The following is a 23,427-nucleotide window of genomic DNA, read 5'->3' on the forward strand; positions in this document are numbered from 1 at the left end:
TACCATTTTAGTCAGCTGCATCGTCCCCTGTGGTGGTAAGATTCACGATTGTGGGGTACTCTGATGTCAACTTCAGCTATTATATTTCCTGGGTGCCTTTATAGATGGATAGATAACTTTAGCTTTTACATTTCATATGTACCTAAAATTATCTCCTCCCCCGTTTAAATTATACCAGATAAGACATGCCATGGTAGATCAGGCCCGACCTATTTTATCAGTGGTCCTTTTGCAATCTAGGCAACGGGAAACTTTAAATTAGCAAAGTAAGAATAAAATGCATTAAAATGTTTACAGCCACTGCTGGTTTGATTAGGAAGCATTGTACACATGACATTAAGTCACAATCCATATATGCCCTGCATCTATTCTGTAACTTCTTAGGAAATACTGCATTTTGATGTGCTTCTCCCCAAACTAGCTTTAATCCAAACTGAGATTTCCACTTTCCTCTGGAACTGACATCCCCTGTTCGCTCATTTTTTACCAGGCGACCTTGTTGACAAATCGTTGCAGTCATGGTTGATATCTGAAAGTAATTCAAATACTTCATATCTTCTATGTAGCTCTGGCACAAGAAACTGGTTTTGCCCAAAGACAGCTTAGGTCAAATAGTTTAGTAATATGATGGCTAAACTATATTACCCCTCCCCCTAAAAAAAACCAGCATAGCACAAAGAAGTTGATTTAACAAATTCACTTTGAAAAATTCTCCTCAAAATTCTCTGTGTCATACTCTGTTGTCAGAGATTTTGCTACATACTTGAAGATTTGCAGAATACTTAATATCCACATCTGACATGCACTGGTATTTAATTTCAAAGCACATCTGTGTTTGGGTTTGTGTATTCTTCCAGGAAATGCAAATATCATGCAAATTTCATTGAAATACAAACCAAACGAAATTTCTCCCCCACCTCTGCCATATGCACTGCCCTAGAACTGGGATTCTTTTATTTAAAACAATGACATTGACATTGCAAGACGGGATGAACTCCCGTTGCTCTGTCCCAGCTTCTGCCAACCTAGCAGTTCGAAAGCATGCCAGTGCAAGTAGATGAATAGGTACCACTGTGGTGGGAAGGTAAAAGGCATTTCCGTGCAGTCTGGCTTCCGTCACGGTGTTCTGTTGTGCCAGAGGCAGTTTAGTCATGCTGGCCACATGACCCAGAAAGCTGTCCGTGGACAAACAGTGGCTCCCTCGGCCTGAAGTGAGATGGGCCCCGCAAGCCCATAGTCGCCTTTGACTGGACTTAACTGTCCAGGGGTCCTTTACCTTTTTTACCTATATGTGTCTACTCAGAAGTATGTCAAGTTCTCATTTTGAATTTTTTTGTTGTGAACTACTCTGTAATCTCCAGGTGCAGGGCAGTATGCAAATTTAATAGATAAACCGGGCATCCTCAGACTGATGCCATTTTGGAGTGGGATTCAACCACATACCAACAAATTCAGGTTGCACGATTTATAGCTGACTGGGAGTTCTTGTGAAGCAAACGTGCTTTCCCAAAAGATTGGACTTTCTGCAATAATGAAATGTGATGGGCAATTGCAGTGGAAAGTGTGGGGTATTACTTGCTTTGATTACATCTCTGCGCAAGAAAACAGAAAGAATGCTCTTTAAACAGCCAATGTGGTCTAATCTCCCTGCAGACAAATTGGGATGACTGCTCAGTACACAGGTTGCCCAGTTGTGCCCTTGCTCCCAGGTTTGTATGTATCGGCTTGGTGACATAGTTGTAGAGTTTAGTCGGCCACGTGAAAGCGTTCCCTTCCTCTGTCTCCAGCCCAGCCAAGCCTGAGTCGCTTCTAGATGCTCCCTGTCTCTGCTGATTATAATTCCTCGTGTATCAAATGTGTGCTTCTGCTGGCGGTTGTCAGCTGGGGTAAGCTACCAAGCTGTTTTGATGTCTACATTAATAATCCAGTAATTAGCGGGACTTTTCTTTTCCCTTTTTGCAGGACGTGGCCTTTTGAATTCCTTTGGCTGTAACGCTAGCCCCACCGTTCTGCAAAGTTATCTGATCTTGGGATCTGTTGAAAGAGAGCACCAGCTGGACATGTGAGATTGCAACTCACTCCTTTGGCTGCTGGGTATTACCAAGCCCTTGAGAAGAGAAGAGAAGAGAAGAGAAGAGAAGAGAAGAGAAGAGAAGAAGAAGAAGAAGAAGAAGAGTTTGGATTTGATATCCCGCCTTTCACTCCCTTTAAGGAGTCTCAAAGCGGCTAACATTCTCCTTTCCCTTCCTCCCCCACAACAAACACTCTGTGAGGTGAGTGGGGCTGAGAGACTTCAGAGAAGTGTGACTGGCCCAAGGTCACCCAGCAGCTGCATGTGGAGGAGCGGAGACGCGAACCCAGTTCCCCAGATTAGGAGACTACCGCTCTTAACCACTACACCACACTGGCTCTCTTGAGGAGGGAATGAGAGGTTTTTTAAAAGGGGGAAAGACAACTGAGTGCCCAGGAGAGGAGGAGATGTGGTGGGCGGCACCCAGAACTAACTCCTTTCATTATGGCACTTCTGTAGCCTTCCTGCCAAGCATTAACATCTTCCCCAAAAATGGTTTAAGAAATTGGAAGAGGAGTTGTTGTTGTTGTGATATCATGCCACCCTCCATCAAAAATTATGCCCCGCTTCCTATTTTCAGCATGAGAATTATTATCTCTTACCTCTGGGAAGTAGCAAATTTTTTTGGGTGGGTTGGCAATCTAAAGGCTAACCAAGGGAGGCGAAGAAAAATTCTCAGAGTGATCTTTTCGTCCAGATCCAGCAAGGAAGCAAGAAAAACACCCAAAGGCTTGATGACATGTTTTACTACAAGCACAGACCTCGGAGATATCTTTTTACAGGCCCCTTTTTCAATTTCTATGTAAATTTCATTGGCTTAATGTGGCTCCTGCAAAGGAGATTTACCGATAACTCTTTAAAATAATGATGTTGTTAATTCTGTCTGAATTACTGAGCTGATCGCCTTAAAGCACTTACGACAGACACATTAATAATATCTAATGAACCCAGCCTGATTACAGCAATAACTGGCTGTAAAACAGGTATTTTAGATGGCAAAACCAACCTCCCCCTCTCTCTCTTTCTTTCTCTCTCTCTCTCTCCTATCTTTTACTATGCCCGCATCCAGAGAATGAGAGCCCTCTTGGAGCACCCTGGAAACTGCCCATTCAGTATGCAAAAAGGGGGATCATAATGTTTGTGCGCACATGTGCATAGAGGTCAGTGATAGCTAACACTATCCCTTCCAGATGTTCTTGAATTACAACTCCCATAATGCCTGGCCATTGGCTATGCTGACTAGTTTTGACAGCAACTGAGAGCTTGTGTGGTGTTGTGATTAGAGTGTCTGACAAGGACGTGGGGGACCAGAGTTCAAATCCCTACTCAGCCATGGGCCCATCACAGCCTCTCAGCCAACCTTCTTCACAGGTTGTAAGTGAACTCTTTATTAGAAAAAAAACCAGGGTCTGCTCAGGGGTGCCAAGCCTAATGAGCACAGCAACTCTTCTTTGGTAGGTCTTGCCCCCATGTGGCAGTTCCCAAAGCTGCCTACCTCTTCTCTCTTGGATCCTTCCCAAGCAATCTGATGCTGGCATGCCTGTCTTTGCTCGTCCCACTAAATACTTCGCCTGGTCTTGAGAGACCAGGTTGGAAGGGAGCTTATCGCAGCAGAAGGGGGAGACACCCTTGTTTCTTCACCAGCCTGACTCACCTCTGCCTCTTGGTCTCCCTCCTCTCCTGCTTCCACTTCATATGCTGATTTGCTCTCTGCCCCAGACTCTCCTGCCAGGGGAGCTGACATGGGCCCCAGGTTATGGGTACCCAGTGCACATGACATCATGATGTCATTTGGCAACATAACATCATGACATCACGCCCACTCCCTGGCCTCGGAATCTGAGTTCCAGTGCCACCAGAAGCTCTCAGGAGACCTCAGAAAGCATCTCTGGGGGCAGCTCTGGAATTCCGGTGCCCAAGATGCTGTTGAAGGCCTTGCGAGACCTTGGAAGTTGCATGGGGGCCCTGCTGTGTGGGTTCTGAGCACCCACAACAAAAATTTTGTGGGTGCTCACACACCAGAACCCCCTATTGTTGGCACCCTTGCTCCCTGCTCCCTAAACTCTAGTACCTCTCCAGCTTCCTGCTCCTCCTCCCACTCTTCTCCCTCCCTCTTCTCCCTCTGACCACTTGCCATTTTCCCACCACCAATCCTCAGGCCCTAAGCCCATCTCCCTTGTGGGTTCCACAGCTGGTGCCTCCCACCATTACTCTGTGTCCAGCCAGTCTGTAACATCAAGACATGGTTTGGTTTAGCGTTATCAATCAGGGAGCCCAGTCTTGTGGTTTGCTCACCCTCAACAAACCATGAGTGGCAGTGCTGGCTGGTGTCCAATGAGGCTCAGAGGGCAGAAAACAGGGAACACCTGAGTAGGTGGAGCCTGAGACAGAGACCGGCAGAGTTAACCAGTTCTGGTTTTGCCCCCATCCTCCTCTCTGATGAGTTTTATGAAAGCAACAGTGAAACTTGGGAGGAGGAAGCTGACATCCCCATGGACCAGTTGAAAGCAAGTTGTCCAGCTGGTGGGAGCTGCTTGAATGCAGGTTGAGATTGGTGGGGCAGCACCCTATTCACCCTAATGGTGCAGCCTTCCTTAGGTTACAGTTTTATGTAACCTAAGTTTTCTTGAGAGTCCCATGGACTGCAAGAAGATCAAACCTATCCATTCTTAAGGAAATCAGCCCTGAGTGCTCACTGGAAGGACGGATCCTGAAGCTGAGGCTCCAATACTTTGGCCACCTCATGAGAAGAGAAGACTCCCTGGAAAAGACCCTGATGTTGGGCAAGATTGAGGGCACAAGGAGAAGGGGACGGCAGAAGATGGATGGTTGGACAGTGTTCTCGAAGCTACCAGCATGAGTTTTACCAAACTGCGGGAGGCAGTGGAAGACAGGAGTGCCTGGCGTGCTCTGGTCCATGGAGTCACGAAGAGTCGGACACGACTAAATGACTAAACAACAAAAGTGCTGCAGGGCAGAGTGGGGTGAACGATTCTTTTATTCTCTTATTCAGAAATATATTCAGGTCTTCCTCTTAGTTTGTGTTTAGCTTTGTTACCCTTTCCAAGAACAAGTATAAAACACAACGGAGCAAACATCTTTATGATTTTCACACTGTGCACCTCTGAGATTTGAACCTATGTTGCCAGCCTCCATAGAACCAGCCGATATATATTATGAGGAAAGCGATCTCTACCAGTTCCCTCCAGTTCCCCTCGTTTCATCTCCAAAGGATGGCAAACACATTTAGTTTTCAGCGCCCTTGAAACGGCAACAGGCAAGATTCATGGTGTACTAAAACAAAAAACAAAAAAACCCACCACAACCTGCCATATCCTTGGCTTTTTAACAGCACACAGGAGCATTCCAGGCGGAAGTCAGTGGCACAACATTCTGTAACAGTTTTCTGCTTTGCCTGATTACATTACACACACCACAGATATTGAAGCATTCCGGCAGTTTTCCAGCACTCCCAGTGAGGGATCTAAACCTTTTGACCTCAAACATCTTATTAAAGCCTATGCTGAACTACGCTTCCACAAGGGAGAGGCGGGGGGAGAGGAACAAGAAACTCCTGGACTTATTCTCTCCTATAATTCATTCAAGTAAGCCCTTGTTGAGTGGAGGACCTTGGCTTTGATGTTAAAGGCTCCTAATTGGAAGGAAGTGAAGTGTTAGCCTGTCAGGCTATTAGTCTCTCATCAAATACTTTAAGAGGTATGGGGGACACTGAAGTTCTCACACTGAGGCAAAGAAACCCAGAGTGGCCTGGTCTTTGTTAAACTCTTTAAACTTTGCATCTGTCTTTTTCTTCTCCTTTTCTTTTTTTAGAAAAGGTGCTTAATATACATTGAATTATCCCTTGAATTTTCGGCCTTTTTATCTCATTTTTAAAAAATGACCTGGGGTTTGCCATTGACATCTTTTGGCAGACCCTCCAAGTGTCCCTATTTTCCAGGGACAGTCCTGGATTTACAGAAGCTGTCCTGGTTTCTGATTTGATTCTGGAATGTCCCACTTTTCCTTAGGATGTCCCTATTTTCATCAGAAAAATGTTGGAGGGAACATCTCTATTTTCATTGGAGAAAGGTTGGATGGGATGCTTTTGGCAGGAGTATCAGGAAAGGAGGATGAAGGGGGAAAGGCTACAGTTGGCAGAGTGTAGGCCTCACATCAGAGATAGATAGCTCAGCCCTCATCTCTATCATGTGATGTAATTCATGTTTCACAGACCCTCCAAGTGTCCCTATTTTCCAGGGACATTTCCAGAATTACAGAAGCTGTCCCAGTTTTTGATTTGATGCTGGAGTGTCCTGCTTCTCCTTAGGATGTCCCTATTTCCATCAGAGAAATGTTCGAGGGTATGGTAGGACACCCCCATTTTCATTGGAAAAATGTTGGAGGGTATGGAGTTATGTGGCACACACACACACCCTGAGCCAAGTTAACTATACAACCTTTAGAAGACATCTGAAGGCAGCCCTGTATAGGGAAGTTTTTTATGCTTAATATTTTAATAATGTTTTTATATATACTAGAAGCTGCCCAGAGTGGCCAGGGAAACCAAGTCAGATGGATAGGGTATATATATATATATAATCATTATTATTAGTTATTATGGAATAGGATGTCCCTATTTTTGTTGGAGAAATGTTGGAGGGTATGTTTTCACTGTGAGCTTTTGAGCGTGATGTTGAATCTCCCCCACCAAGTTTTTCTCTGAGACTACCTGTATTCAGGTTAGCGGGAAGGTCAAAGATTCCATGCTCATTCTGTCTAGCTAGAGTACCTTTTCTGGAGGGATGTGTGACAGTATCCCAAAGACATCTTTCTTCCACCTTTCAACAAGAGATGTCATCTGTATGTCAAGGAGTGCCACATGCAATTATTATAAGCAGCAATGTTGTTTAGATGGGGTGGATTGTCATAATCTGCTGAATGCCATGTTCCTCTCACCTCTGAAGTGGAACAGTGGTGTCTCACAAGTATTTGCCATATTAGGCCTTATGGGGGGTGGGGTCCCTCACTGCTCTTTGATTCTACCATAGCCCTGTGCTAGTTGAGCAGAAACAGTTCAATAAAAGCTCACTGGTTCAAGAACTATTTCATACAGCCAAATACACTCACACCTCGGGTTGCAGATGCTTCAGGTTGTGTTTTTTTGGGTTACGGGCGTGCCGAAACCCGGAAGCACCAGAATGGGTTAATTCCGGGTTTCAGCGGTCACGCCTGCACAGAAGTGCTAATTTGCACTTTGTGCATGTGCAGAAGCGCCAAATCGCAACCCGCGCATGCACAGACACGCTGCTGTGGGTTGTGAATGCTGCAGGTTGTGAACGTGCCTCCCGCACGGATCACGTTCGCAACCCAAGCGTCCACTGTATGTAGTAATGTTTCCATTATTTTCTGCTCGTATTTCAGAAAGGGGGAAAATAGAAAAATAGAAAAAGAAAACCCCACAGACATATTTGCATTCTGGATGTGAAAAAGTTGATGGTTACAGAGAACCTGCTGAAAAAAGACATTACTGGGCATTATTATTATTATTATTATTATTATTATTATTATTATTATTATTATTACAGAATGTGTGTTGGATCATTAACCAGCACAAATCACTATATTTTGGGAGTTTCCAATATCACAGTGATACAAACTGCAGTCCAGTCATATCCAGCAGTGTTCATACTGCATCTCACAGAATTGTGATGGCAGGAAATACCATCAGTTGTGTGTGTCGACTGTATCAGTTGTTTGAAAGCACATGCTTTGAGCAAAAAGCACGCAGGAATGTGAATCTGTGGTGGGTGTCAAGCTGACCATACCCCCTACTCATGTGTCTGGTGTAAAACAAGGAGTTGCTGCCTACCTTGCTGCTGCAAGCTAAATTTGGTGTGCTTAAATTAGATAGATGGAAAGATAGATAGTTTGCATTAGCCACAAGCCATAGCAATAAGATTAAATATACTGGGGATGGAGCTAAATAGTTAGCTATACAAAATACGTTCCAGAAGTTTACATCAATACAAATGACAGAACTGATACATGATCCTTTAGCCACAGATAAAACATGTGAACCAATAGGCTTTATTTTGATGAAAAAAATAAAGCTGAGAAATGTTAGAAAGTCAAACAAATAACAGATCTTATTCTAATCACCCCTGCTAAAATTTTTGCAGTTTATGCTTAAATGAATAGATTATGTGGTGCTCCTATAAAAGGATCCCAACTAAAGCTGTGTTTCTGTCACGGTGTGTTTTTGGAAAAACTGTGATTTTTTTTATTTATTTAAAAAACCCATGAATAACTTTCTGTAATAATTTTCCATGGAACTGTGGTATATGAAAAGTGGAAAATACTGGCAGCCTATGTACAGTGTGTCATTAACGTTTACTGCACTGAGGTATTTACTTTTGCCATGGTATTTGCTCTACTCTCTATACTTAGATTTTAAAAGAAAGCAAGTTTTCATGTTAAATTTAACTCGCTGGAATTGTTCATTTTGAAGCCGCACTGACATCAACTTGTTACATTCCAGCCTTTCTGCTGGGTTAGATCATACCTAGATATTCTTATTCCACAGTTCAGTACAAATACCACACAAGTTCATAGCGGGCACATAATTCAACCTCTGTAGAATTCGAGTATTTCTCCTTTTTCTTATACCTTGTTGCTTCTTCTGGCCCTCATATGGAGCTGTCAGACAAGCTGGACTTCATAAGGCCTTAGAACAGGAGCGAGGAACTTCCAGACCATGTGCCAAATTTTGCCTGGCATAGTTCCTAATCTGGCCCACTGGGACATTTTGCCCAACCGTCCCCAGCTGATGTCAGATGTGATGTCAGCTGTGCGGCAGAACAATGGCTGGATCAGCTGCACAACTGAGTTCATGGGGTGGGGGGCAAAATATGGGGGAAACCGTATAGGAAATAGGCTTGAAGTCTTCATCCACCAGCTAATGGGCAGTGGCTTCAAGCCTGATGACCAGTGGCACTTCAAAGCACAAAGCAAGTCCGGCATGTTGGCTTCAAATCCCAATAATAAATACGTGGCAGCATTGTAGTGTCTGGTGATTGACAGGCGGGTAGCCCCACCCACCCATCAAATTTAGTTCATCAGTCAGTTCAAACTCCCTACCCCTGCCTTAGGAGCCTGCAACATGCTGAAGGAACAACCACTCCCTCTCAAACAGCTCTCACCAGCTCTGGCCACGAGGGGAGCTCTCCAGGGTCCTGCTCAGCAGTTTGCCTTGCCTTGGACTGGTGAGTTTGAACTCCTGGACTCACACCACCTGGTCCTAGCTCTTCAACAACTCAGAGTGCCCTGAACTCTACCTGGCACATACTCTCCCTGGGCACCCGGTAGAACACATGGCAGCAATCTTTAGAGGAAGGTATTGGGACGCGGGTGGCACTGTGGGTTAAACCACAAAGCCTAGGGCTTGCCAATCAGAAGGTCAGTGGTTCGAATCCCCACAATGGGGTGAGCTCCCGTTGCTCAGTCCCTGCTCCTGCCAACCTAGCAGTTCGAAAGCACGTCAAAGTGCAAGTAGATAAATAGGTACAGCTCCGGCGGGAAGGTAAATGGCATTTCCGTGCGCTGCTTTGGTTCGCCAGAAGCGGCTGAGTCATGCTGGCCACATGACCCGGAGGCTGTACACCGGATCCCTCGGCCAATAAAGCGAGATGAGCACCGCAACCCCAGAGTCGTCCACAACTGGACCTAATGGTCAGGGGTCCCTTTACCTTTTATTGGGGCATGAGCTCACAGAGGCCAAGCTCCTCCTCTGATGGCAAATGTGCAGGAGGAGATGCACAATCCTAACTCTAGAGACTTCATTGTGCAATTGACCTGGTAAAATCAGTGTAGGAGGTTGAATGAAGTGAAGAGGGGCTGTCCCTCTTTTGAAGAATGGAACTATGATGAACGGCCTTCAAACATTACCTGTAAGCTCCTTCCTTGTCAGCTTCCACAGGGTTTCCCACAGCAGGTTGGAGTGCTTGTTTGTTGACACCTGAGGAGCAGTTGAGGTATGTCAGGTGGGGTGCCCCTGCGGTGGCACTTCTGCTCCCCTGGTTTGGCATAGGGTGCCCCTGCCCCTGTACATCCCAATACCCACCTCTGGCCACAGGTCTGCTCTGAAAGGAATGTGGTCCTCAGGTATAATAAAGCACCCGCTCCCCAAGCCTACAGTGTCCCATATTCCATTGATTGTGGGTGACATTTGCCAAGGTCTGGCCTCACTGCCATCTCGATCCTGTGAAACCAGATGAGCCCCAACTTAATTTTACATGACTCGTGCCACTGATTCTGGGAGAACTGCTGAGGCTGAAATGGAAACAATTGATATAATGGTAATTGTGCTTGGCATCTTGTGCAATGAGTTATTAGGCACATTAAATGTAGGAGTGAGCTTTCTTTCCCTTTTTTAAAGCTGTTCTGCCCTATTCAGTAATGCAGCCGCATTCTTAGGGAGTCAGCGGAACCCCTTCCACCCTGAGGACAAGGGATATTGAGATGAATCTCCAAAGACATCCAATTACATGACATTTTAATCAAAATGGCACTATTTAAATGTCATCAAAATGTATCACTTCAGCATTTGAGAGGGAAAGGAAGCACCGAAGTGAGGAAATGAGCTACTGACCGTCTTCCTTTCCTACACCATACTGAACAAAGAGTAGGAGCAGGGGTCCTTGCTACTTTTGGAATACCTAGAAATCTAAGAAATCTGGAAATCTAAGAAACTATCCCAAGCAGCAGAAAACACCTATTTCGCTGAGGACAAGCAGGCAATGCTTAGCACCACCCAACTCACCCTGCAACTGGCAAAGCACCTATACACACCCCTTCGTGCATTGTGTTATGGTGTGTGACTTGAACCTCCTTAATATACAGCAGGGATGGGGAACCACTAGCCCTTCAGAAGGTGTTGAAATTCAACGCCCATCAGCACCAGCAAGCATAGCCAATGGTCAGGAGTGATGGGAGCTGTAGTCCAGTAACCCAGCTTCAACACTCCTGAAATGCAACACCCACCCATGTTATTGTGCCCTAACTTTCCTCAGAGGCTTCTGTGGCAGCCATGCCCTGTCCACTTGATGTAAGATCATGATCACATGGTTCTTCCAAGATGAGGCTCACTTACTGCATTCTGAGTGAGCTGACAACTGTGACTTCCCCAAATGCAGGAAACTCAACTGCGTAATTTCTGCGTAACTTCCAGACAGGGGCTTAATATAGTAAAGTGGTTGTAAACAGATATGGCAAATGGGCTGCTGGCCACAGGGTGTTTGCTTGTCGGTCTGTCTGTCTGTCTATCAGATTTCCGCCAGAAAAGGTAAATCTGGGGGAGGGTGGGGGTGAATGCATGTTTTTGATGCCAACAATGTTGTATGGATGCTGTGAAAAAAAATCTTCATGCATGAGGAACATTCATCCCAGAAGAAATGCCCATCTGGAAGCACCCTAAATCTGAAGAAGGATCTGTTTTGATGAACCACATATAGTATTCTCTTGAAGCATTCTTGAATCCTAGAATCATGTTGGAAGGTATATCCTGTGGACCATCTAGTCCAGCCCTCTGCAATGGAGGAATATGCAGCTGTCCCTTATGGGGATTGAACCTGCAACCTTGGCGTTATCAGCATCACACTCTAATCAACTGAGCTATTCTTTAACATGAATCATCACAGATCCCCTTCAAGCTCCTTGAGATCTGTGCCACCCTTGGGCATGTCTCCACTCAGCCATTGCTAAAGACCTGGCAAGCTCAGAGTTTCCCAGATGCATGCCAAGGGGCAGAGATGTCAACACACATCATGTGACTTATCTCGTGCAATTTTTTGAGCTGTTTCTTGGCACATCTTCTGAGAGTCAAAGCAGACATGATGGTGGGAAGCCAAGGTATCACAAGTGAGTTACCATGCAATTTTGATGGAAGTAGAAGTAGAAGTTGTGACCAAGTCAAAGTCATAGTCTATTTCAGGTCCTTGTCGCTTTCACATGTGTTAGCTCATGAGATCCTGTTATCTCCTATTTCCTCATTTTAATGCAGTTATTATTATTTTAAATAATATATTTTTAAAAAGAACTCACGAAAACTTCCACTTACAATATTTGGATGTGTTTTCTAAGCCAAGAGCTGTGTTGGAACACCCAGGAGGTGGGAAAGCCAGTGGATCCAACCTGTGCATTAGTCCAGAAGGTGTGGATCATGTCAGTTTTTACTGGGATTCCCAAGGCTTGAATTCCTCAAACATCTCCTAAGCAGAAATTACTTACAGCAGAGGTTTTCAACCTTTTGGGGACCACGGCTCCTTTGACCAATTACCTTCTTTCTGCAGCTCCCTTTGGGGCTCAGGAGTCCAGTTACATCACCCTTTGCCTGCAGAGCTGGCAGCCTCTCACCCTTTTTCGGACACCCTCCATTGTGGAGTGTTCCCTCAGCTTCCTCTCCTCTCCCTCTCCTTGGGAGTCCTCTGGGCAGCTGCTACTGCCATCCCTGGTCTCTGCTTCCCCTGCCCCAAAGAGAGGTGTCTTCTCACACTGCCCCACAGGGGCCTGGGGTTATCTGTCCATTCCCAACAGCAAGGGCTGGCAGACTGGGCTAACTTGCCCGCTCCCTTGCTTACTCTGAGGCTGCCTCAGCTCCTGGCAACCAGCACCCCCTGGCCAGCCCCAAAGGCACCATTCACCTGGGAAGCTTGTAGCTAGGACCGCTGCAACAAACAGCCATGCAAGCCTTTGGGAGGCAGAGATGCCAGAAGGCATCAGAGGAGGGAGGGAGAGAAGGAAAGAGGGACAGAGGCCAGTATTGCCCACGGCACCCCAACCATCGTTCAAGGCACCCCAGGGTGCCACGGCACACTGGTTGAAAACCACTGACTTACAGAGATGTGCTTGCAGAGTGGCTGAATGTGTTGCAAAGTATAATGCCAGCAATACTGTATCCACATTCTAGTTCAAATGTGCCCATGGGAACTTTTTAACATCTATGCAGATTTGTGTCACGGGCCTATGTACCCTGTTATTTAAGTACCCAGTAGCACCAGTGCTCAACCCTGTCACGAAGTGACAAAAGGGATGCCGAGATTGTCTCATAGGCTGCAAGCCTGCCATGCATTTGAAGCACCCCCCCAACGAGGAATCCTGGAAACCATAGTTTGTCTCTCACATTGATACAGTTCCCGGTGCCCTTAACAAACTACAGTTCCTAGGATTCTTTTTTTGTAGGGTGGAAGGTGCTTTAAATGTACAGTGTGCAGATAGCCATAGATGCAGTGACTGTGATAGATAATGGGTGTTATGCAGCAACAGGGGACTAAAATGTGTGAGCTGGAAAACCCTCTTTCAGAATTATTGACACCCATCACGATGTGCAGTTTAAGACACTCCCAAGCACATCTGCCCTTTTAGGTACTGCGTAAAGTCCTTTTCTTAAGTCCCAGGCATTTGACCTCTGGTGTATTTTCATTTCATTTCTGCTCTTTTTTATAAGCACTGCAGTCAGCTGGTCCTGTTTTCCTTATTGCTGTTTTATTGTGTTTCATGATGCTTCTTGGTAATCATGGTGAGAATGTTTTAGTCGAAGGTTGATATAAATAAATAAATGACTAAATGGGCATTGGCATTTACACTGTGCTGTAAAAGGCAGACCAGCTCATCATTAGACATCCCTGGTTCCTGCTCCTGAGAAACTAGCCTCTGAAGCCTCCTTCTTGCATTATTTTTGTATATGCTCCCGAAAACACAGAGGTGTGCTAGATGGTTGGAGGGGCAGGAGGAATTAACCAAACTCATTAAAAACTTCAAAAGAAGTTCATGTCAGAATTCTGGATCAAAGGATTTAGTGGGTCCTGTAATAGGAACCACCTGGTTTGTTCCTTTAAACACACACACACACACACACACACACACACACCAAAAAAAAAAAAAAACCCATCTAGGAGACATCTTTATTCCCGTTTATAAGTACTTAGCATCAAATGATTTAGAATAGCTTCCGAAACACATTACCATAATCGTGTCATGATAATGAAGTTAACCAGCCACTTCCATCTGATTATTGTTAGAGCATTTAGAATATTGTGTTACTAACGACACACATATATACATACACAATTTCCAATGTTCTCAGAAAGCTTTTATAGGACAAAGGCGGAAGTTTAGCTCCCATGTAGAAAACCACAGCTCTGAAAGCAATGGCTGATAATACAAGGGCGATAACGAGTACTCAAAGGTGTTCAGGTAAACCAGAGCGAGAATTAATAAGATTACACAGCCAGGCATTTTCACTGGGCAACTGCTGTCCATGTAACTTTCATGTTTTCTATATACCCACATGAAAAAAATATCTCTCCCCCCCCGCCCCCCCTCTCTCTCATGACCTTTTTTCTATAGGCATGTTATCTTCATCCTTAGATGCAGCAGCCTACCACCTGCCAAGGTAAACACTTAACTTCAGTAAGACCTGGGCATAGTGATGCTCAAGGCCTCCAGCCTGGTGCTAACTCAGACCTGACACCCCTCCCACAAACACACACCTGGTACTCTTGCTTACAGTTGCCATCTTTGCAACTACCAGATACTCACTTCACCTTGGAACCAGACATCCTTTAGATGGGGGTGGTGCATCTCGTTTTGCTTCTTGAGGTGAAACAGGAAGTGCCGCCATGTCAGTGGTATAGCATGGGGGGCACAGGAGTAGTTGCCCTGAGTGCAAAATTGCAAGAGGGTGCAAAATGTCAGCTCCTGGTGCTGCCTCAATATAGCTGCATGCTTCTGTCACTAGATGGAATTAGGACCTTCACCAGTCTAGCTGCTGCATTCTGGATTAGTTGTAGTTTCCGAGTCACCTTCAAAGGTAAGCCCACAAGAGCGCAATACAGTAATCCAAGCGAGAGATAACCAGAGCATGCACCACTCTGGCGAGACAGTCTGAGGGCAGGTAGGGTCTCAGCCGACATACCAGATGGAGCTGGTAGACAGCTGCCCTGGACACAGAACTGACCTCCACCTCCATGGACAGCTGTGAGTCCAAAACGACTCCCTGGCTGCACACCTGGTCCTTCAGGGGCACAGTTACCCCATTCAGGACCAGGGAGTTCCCCATACCTGCCCATCCCCTGTCCCCGCAGAACAGTGCTTCTGCCTTGTCAGGATTCAACCTCAATTCATTAAGTGCCATCCATCCTCCAACCACCCTCAGACAATCTATTGTTTCTCTATTCATGAAAACAAAATTGATGAAAACAAAATTGAAAACTACCATCTGCATTGGCCTTCGAAACACATACTTTTCTTGATGTGCCTTAAGACCATCCGATCATGACTGAATTCAAACCCCATTGAGCACTTCTCCTGGAGGGGAAAAAAATCTGTGGAATTTTAATCCTCAGGACTGAACTGCGTGCATTTTCTTTGCTTGAGCACTTATTTACGATGTGATTAATGAGTTTCTAGGATGAGTTGTGCTTTTGGGGGGCTCCGGTTTCCATTCACTGGTTATGAGAACACCCGCAACATAAAAGGAGATCTTTACTGCTGTGCAATTTCTAAGCAGTGCATCTGTGTTACTTCAAATGTGCCCCTAGTAGTTTGAACACTCATTCCTTAAAGAGAATGTAAAACTCAGAATTGGGCACTTAGAGAACATAGATTGTCCATATAATATGACCTATGATTCCCCACCCCATGTCTTCTTTCCCATTAAGATTCAAACAAAACAAAATAAGGGACTCTCCGCATCCAGAAAAAAGTGCTTGGTCTGCAAATAAACAAATAATGTTCCTGGTTGGTGTCTTTTCAAACACTGAAGAGCACATTCCAGCACTATAATTTAGGCGGTGGGAAGCAAGCTACTTGGGTAGAGGCAGATAAGCTGCATATCGTCTCTGCTCCCCCTTGTAAAAACAAAATAAAAAAATTCCTTCCAGTAGCACCTTAAAGACCAACTAAGTTAGTTCTTGGTATGAGCTTTCGTGTGCATCATACCAAGAACTAACTTAGTTGGTCTTTAAGGTGCTACTGGAAGGATTTTTTTTATTTTGTTTTGACTATGGCAGACCAACATGGCTACCTATCTGTAACCCCCCTTGTAAGTATTTGCCTGAGATCTCCAGAAAGCACTCCTGTCTGGGGGTAGAGGAAATATGAGGGATTGTGGTGGCAGCTACCAGAGAGTTATGATGGCTCACCAACCCAGACTGGCTGTTACAGGACAAAGGGAGTAAAAAGTTATTTATCCACATCCGTTACAGGCACTTTCTCCTATGTACAAAATGCTACTGAAACTGGCAGCTGAATGTTATTTTAACACTGGCTGTGTCTTTCATTGCACCTAAGGGCAACAGGCCAGCGTAGGGAGCGCAGGTTAGGCCATGTGACACACACAGCTCTGTCTGCTCCCTGCCGCTCAACACTGCCTGCTGCCTGAGGGTGCCACCACACTCTGGCTAATGAGAGGGCCAAAGGTTGGGACTGTAGTCCAAAACACTGAGCCTCTTGGACTTGCCTATCGTAAGGTCGGCGGTTTGAATCTGCATGACGGGCTGAGCTCCTGTTGCTCTGTCCCAGATTCTGGCAACCTAGCAGTTTGAAAGCAAGTCAGTGCAAGTAGATAAATAGGCACGCTATGGTGGGAAGGTAAACGGCATTTCCGTGCGCTGCTCTGGTTTTCGTCACGGGGTCCCGTTGCGCCAGAAGTGGTTTAGTCATGCTGGCCACATGACCCGGAAAGCTGTCCGTGGATAAACGCTGGCTTTCTTGGCCTGAAAGCGAGAGGAGCGCCACAACCCCATAGTCGCCTTTGACTGGACTTAACCATCCAGGGGTCTTTTACCTTTAAAGCTAAAGAGACCTCTGACCATTAGGTCCAGTCGTGGCCGACTCTGGGGTTGCGGCACTCATCTAGCTTTATTGGCCGAGGGAGCTGGCGTACAGCTTCCGGGTCATGAGGCCAGCATGACTAAGCCGCTTCTGGTGAAGCAGAGCAGCACACGGAAATGCTGTTTACTTTCCCGCCAGAGTGGTACCTAATTATCTACTTGCACTTTGATGTGCTTTCCAACTGCTAGGTTGGCAGGAGCAGGGACCGAGCAACCGGAGCTCACCCCGTCATGGGAATTCGAACCGCCGACCTTCTGATCGCAAATCCTAGGCTCTGTGGTTTAACCCACAGCGCCACTTGCATCCATTTACCTTTTACCTAATGAGAGAGCCAGCCCTGCCAATACCTGCATATGGACTTGAGTTGTGTTTTTTTTGCTGCTCAAAACATATGCCTTAACCCTTTCAGAGCCTCATGGAATATGTGCCCTGTGATAAATTCAGTTCCCAGAAGGTAAAGTTGCCACCACACCGACAGACACCTTGTGATGTGGACTGTAGAGAACATCAAGCTAACGTGTTACCCACCCACGATGAGTAAACAAATAGTTTGAATTTGATTGATTTTGCTATAAAAGTTTCCATTTTTCAGTCCTGGAGTTTGCAGCGCTTTAGGGTGCGCTTTTAACATCCAATCTGGTTTCTGTTTCTCAGGGTGCATTTGCTGAGAGGCTGTCACTTCCCCTCCTCTTTGGCTTTGTTTTCTGTTTTTTTGCTAAAATTCTATAATTTTAAAATTCTATAAAAGTATCTTTCAGTTCTTTTGGACTGCTTTTATTGATCCTTTGATCCTTTGAGTACTACCATTGTGCCACTTGGAAGTTTTATTACAGTGAAGTGGCATATAAATTTTGTTAGAGAAATAAACAAAACCAAAAAATAAATAAACAAACAAGCAAGCAAAAGGTCGAGGGAACAAGCTGGAGGAACACACATGGACTGGATGCCACAGTCGTTGAGGGAAATGGGCAATAGATGTTTGTTTCCTGTAAGTTTGGGCCTGGCGGGAATTTGGGCACAGCTACAGCATCGCCCTGCACTAAAAAGGGCTTCCTGCCAAACTGAAGAGCACAGAGGCCACCTTTTGTTTCCTGGGAAAAGTGGGCAAGGCACTTTCTAATACGCCATGGCAACCGTCTCAGCTAAGAGTGTTGACAGTGGGAACTGAACGACTAGAAACAAAACGGAATCGGCTCAGCTGGAAGGAGAGCAGCATTCCTAAAATATTTGACAAGGCTTTAAGCCAGCAAGGAAAAGAGATCTTTTTATCTTGTTTCTCTCCCTCCCGCCTTTTTTCTGTCTTGGCTAGAATGTCTACAATTCTAGCAGCAAAATCCCTCTTCCTCCTGCTCTCTCTCTCTCTCTCCTCATAAGGTTTTCATAGCTGTGCACACACGTCCCGAAGCACGTACCATCTTTGCTTCTAAAGTTTTCCAGCAAAAAAAGTAACGTGGGTGGGGACCCTGTGTGCGAAATGCACCTGGAACACGTTACTGATATGTGCCTGACTTTGAGGTCCCATCCACACCACTTTTACAGTCATGAAGAATCTTGGGAGCTGTAGTTTGTTAAGGGTGCTGGGAGCTGTAGCGCCATACCCTTAACAAACCACAGTTCTCAGAATCCTTCGGAGAAGCCATGGCTGTCTGTTAACATGGTACAAGAGTGCTTTAAAAGGATGATGAGGCTGTGGCCTGAGCTGGAACAACATAAAAACACAATATAAAAACACATAATGAAAGCAAAAACAAGAGCAGCTCAATAATTCCACACATACACACCCCACAACACATTTTAGAAAAGCCTCTGGTGTCAATCAGCCAAAGACCTGGTTGAAAAGGAACGTGGGTTTTTTTGCCTGGTGCCTAAAGGTGTATAATGAAGACACCAGGCGAAGCTCCCTGGGTAGAGTATTCCACAAACAAGGAGCCACTGCAGAAAAGGCCCTTTCTCATGTTGCCACCTCCTGGACCTCTCATGGAGGCGACACACAAAGAAGGGCCTCAGAAGATGATCTCAGGGTCCGGGGTGGGTTCATATGGAAAGAGGCGGTCCATCCTAGCAATTGTTCTGGGACATTAGGAGCAGCTTGGTGCAGGCATGTCTTGCTCCACAAAAGCAGAAAATTGCTCCCACATGGTTGCCATTCTTCACAAGTGGAATCTAGGATGAGATGTATGAATACCTGTTTCCTTGCAAATGTCAGGATATGAGTATTAGGGAGGTTAAGCTATGGTTACCAGATTTTTTTCAATGAATCCACTTTTTCTTTTCTTTTGAAGCTGAGTAGCAACAGGGAGCCAGTAGTGGGGATGCTGAGGCAAAAGACCCTGGGCCCAAGCACACATGCATATTGTATAAAGGTGCAAAGCCCTTCTTTTGCACCCTGTGAAACATAAATGCTCTGAGTTTTTAAAAAACTGGGCAATGGCGCACCGACCGCCCATGACTCCCAAGGCTCCCCCAATCTCCTTCCCCCTCCCCCCTTTATTTTGACTGATCGGGGGAGGCTTGGGAGTCGTGGGCGGGCAGCCATTGCCCAGTTTTTTAAAAACTCTGTGCATTTATGTTTCACAGGGTGCGAAAGAAGGGCTTTGCACCTTGCCTGGCAGAGAAACCGTGTGCCTTGAGCCCCTCCTGGGCAACAGCCACCCGCCTGTGATTCCCAAGCCTCCCAAGATCTGTCAAAACATCTGCAGGAGATCTGTACCGCCGGACGTCCCTGGTTCCCCCTCGGCAGTGGCAGCAGCAGTGAGCAGCGAGCAGCTCCTGAAGCCAGCCAGAGCCAACTGCGCTACCAGGCTGGCTCCGAGCTGCTGAGGCTGCCGCTGCCATGTTTCCCGGGGACAGATTTGCAAATCTGGGGACATTCCGGGGATGGAATTTGTCCGGGGACAGATTTGCAAATCCGGGGACTGTCCCAGGGAACCAGGGACATCTGGTAACCCTAGGTTAAGCAGCAATCATTGCTGTCCAGTCTCTAAGAGGACCATGCCACCTGACATCCATACTAAAAGAACTAGTGTAGAGAAGATACAAACTCCAAAGTCCAGCTTGTTCAGGACATGAGTTTATGCTTGTAGCAGCCAGGAGTGTCATTGCCAGAAAGAAAATATGTCAGTAGACAGACCCGGTTTGGAAAATGGTGCATGCTAACCCTCAAGCCTGCTTCAAAATCAAATCCTCCTTCTAGAAATCCTTTAATCCCAATCCTAGAACTTTGTGGCTTTATTTACTCATGAGATGAAGGGAAAGCCTTCTGCATATGCTCAATAACACTCTTTCTTATTGCACTGGCCAGCCTCAGTTCAAATTAAAGCCTCCTAGGGGAGTTTTAATTTCTTCTGTTTTTTCTTTTTCCAAAATGAGGATCTTCTCGGAAGAGGACGATGCAGATTTTACAATTGAAAACCTCACTAGGCGTGCTCCTTTGAACGATATCGTGGTGCAGACACACTAACAAGTGTGGAGTTATGAAATGCAGCCAAGAAAGTAAAGACACAATAAAAAAAGTGGGGCATCCCAAAAGGAACCAGTTTTCCAGAAGTGATGCTGAAATGAAAAAGGTTCTCATCAGCTTGAACTATGGTTAAGACTCTGCCAATTATATTTAAGGATAATGAAAAATAAATACAGCTGAGCTATTAGAATAGCTGCGAGAGTTAAAGGTCTGTCAGCACCTCCATTGTAAATCTAGTTTTTCAGTGGCTTAAAAGTGCAGTAAAAATGGATTCCAGCTCTAAACTTGGCAGACAGTCATTGCGGCTTCAGACTTTTTTTCTTTTTCTTTTAAGGAGGAAAAATGGGATTGGCCTGCTTTTTAAAGCTGCTCAAATGGTAGACGTTGACATTTTTTCCCAACACTTAAAAAAAAAGTTTTTAAAAAAATACTTTGATTTAAAAACAAAATGATGCAAGTTATTAGTACTCCATAATAAGAACTAGCCATGTGCTGCTTTTGGGGCTGGTCCAAGACTTTAAAAGGCCAAAAGAGTTCAGATGTGGGTCAGCAGACTAAAATAATTGTAGTCCTTTAGGGTGGGCTTTTTAAAACAACAGCTCCAAATTGGCCTAATAATTCAGCCTGTGTTGGCACAGCTTTCAGTTTTTGCTTCAGAGGGAGGCTAGTGCCAATATTGTGCAAAAGTCCAACCCATGTTCTTAATCACCCAACCTCTTTCCTTTTCATTATTTGCCTTGTGTTCAGGTTAGGGGAGACTTGGGCACCTGAGTGCCACAGCGAAAGCATTATGGAACAGTCCAGTTGTCTTCTGTGTTGATGCAGCAAATAATTCCTGACTAGCAAGGTGCCCACCAGATGATGGAAACGTACGAAACAATCTGAAACACAGGCTAGCTCTGAATTCCCAAACATGCCAATGGAGCAGCAGGTGTTGGCGAGGGCTGGTGATGTCTCCACGTCTCTTGACTGTGCACTGAGAGAGGCTTTTATTTACTGCTGTTCTTCAGGGATGTTGGATTTGTGGGTTGCACTCTGCTTGAGAAGTCAACTAGGTTCCCTGAATTGAGCATGCTACTAAGCTCTCTCCATTCTTAAGGAAATCAGCCCTCCAATACTTTGGCCACCTCATGAGAAGAGAAGACTCCCTGGAAAAGATCCTGATGTTCGCAAAGATTGAGGGCACAAGGAAAAGGGGACGACAGAGGACGAGATGGTTGGACAGTGTTCTCGAAGCTACCAGCGTGAGTTCGACCAAATTGTGGGAGGCAGTGGAAGACAGGAGTGCCTGGTGTGCTCTGGTCCATGGGGTCACAAAGAGTTGGACACGACTGAACAACTAAACAATGACTACCCTCTCTTTCCTCTTCAGGTTTCTAGAGGCACTTTTCCTGCACAAGCCAGGGAAGCAGTTTGGGAGGACCTGGCAGACAGGCCTGATGGTTCACAGACATCGGGAAATTGTGTATGGAAGACCATCGTGGTTGATTCTGCTTGGCTCTGTATGGTGTGGACCGGATTTTTGGGGCCACGGAATTCAAGGGCTCCCTTCGTTCTTGCTCCATTCACACCAATACTCTGCCCACTTCTCGTGAGAAAGAGGAAGACACATAGCCACAGAACATTTCTGAGTTTTATGCATTTGAAGGCTAAGTAAGAAGCCAGTGGGAAAGGGTTTTCCATGGCAGAAGGTGTAACAAGGGAACACAACTGTGTGTGGAGAAAGGCTGGCATGAATCCATAGAGGAGGCATCACCCACCAGTGTTTGGAGCTCTGGCATCACTAGATAGGAGACTGCATAAGGGTCTCAGGTGTTCCTTCTAAGCGATAGAATAATGCAAGTGGCCCAAACAGGGACCACTTCATGTGGAGGAACCAGCGCCAAGGGCCTTCTGGCGGTTCCCTCACTGCGAGAAGCAAAGCTACAGGGAACCAGGCAGAGTGGTGCTCACCCTGTGGAACGCCCTCCCACCAGATATCAAAGAGATAAACAACTACCTGACATTTAGAAGACATCTGAAGGCAGCCCTGTTCAGGGAAGTTTTTAATGTGTGACATTTTAATGTATTTTCAATCTTTGTTGGAAGCTGCCCAGAGTGGCTGGGGAAACCCAGTCAGATGGGTGGGGTACAAATAAATTATTATTATTATTATTATTATTATTATTATTATTATTATTATTATCATCATCATTCAGTGGTGTGTGGGTCAGTGGACCAGCGGGGCTAGGCTAGTCCCCTAAATGTTCCTGGTAAATTACTATTAAAGCCTGGTGCCTCCTTCCCGAAGCCCAGGAAGCTTCTGCCAGGCTTAGAGAGGGAGGCACAATGCTCACTCATGCCTCTGGCCCTACTAAAAAATTCACTGCACGCCACACAGGTGTTCCTTAACACGCCAGTCAAACATGTGTCTGTCTCCATGCATATTATGCACGGGATGGGAGGCCGGGCTAGTCTGTGTCTGCACACATGGGGAAGCGGGTGCTCTTGAACCTTCTGGCAGAAAGTAGCAGCCTGACGCCACGTTCTCTCCCCCTAGATACTTAAGCACACAAGTTCATCACACCCTGGACTTCACACTCACGGACAGCCATTGTTTGGAAAGGTGAAAAGAACAGGGAAATGATATGCATAAGTAGAGTTAAATATTACATTGGGAGGATGCTCAACACAGAGTCATCATTTTCGGTGGTATTTCCACTGGCAGTTCCCTCCCTGCGAGAAGGAAGGATACAGGGAACCAGGCAGAGGGCCTTCTTGGTGGTGGCACCCACCCTGTGAAATGCCCTCCCATCAGAACTTTTAGAAGATATCTGGAGGCAGCCCTGTATGTGGATTTTTTTTATTGTTTGATGTTTTATTATGTTTTTATATCTGTTGGAAACCACTTGGGAGTGGCTGGGGCAACCCAGTCAGATGGACAGGGTACAACTATGATGATGATGATGGTGATGATGATGATGATGATGATCAGTGGAACATCAATTTCTTTCCAGTGTTTTACTAT

At 45.7% G+C, this 23,427-nt stretch overlaps 1 long non-coding RNA gene across 1 annotated transcript in view; it reads right to left on the minus strand.

Annotated features, from left to right (window-relative positions):
• The window catches only part of LOC309339512, a 53,344-nt gene continuing 29,917 nt past the window's right edge, over positions 1-23,427 (minus strand). Inside the window, exon 3 of the long non-coding RNA XR_014155430.1 lies at positions 1-96. This is a non-coding gene — a long non-coding RNA (uncharacterized lncRNA). The remainder of the gene's footprint in view (positions 97-23,427) is intronic.

This window comes from Podarcis erhardii (genome assembly GCF_964252035.2).
Source record: "Podarcis erhardii genome assembly, chromosome: 3".
Taxonomy (NCBI): Eukaryota; Metazoa; Chordata; class Lepidosauria; order Squamata; family Lacertidae; genus Podarcis; species Podarcis erhardii.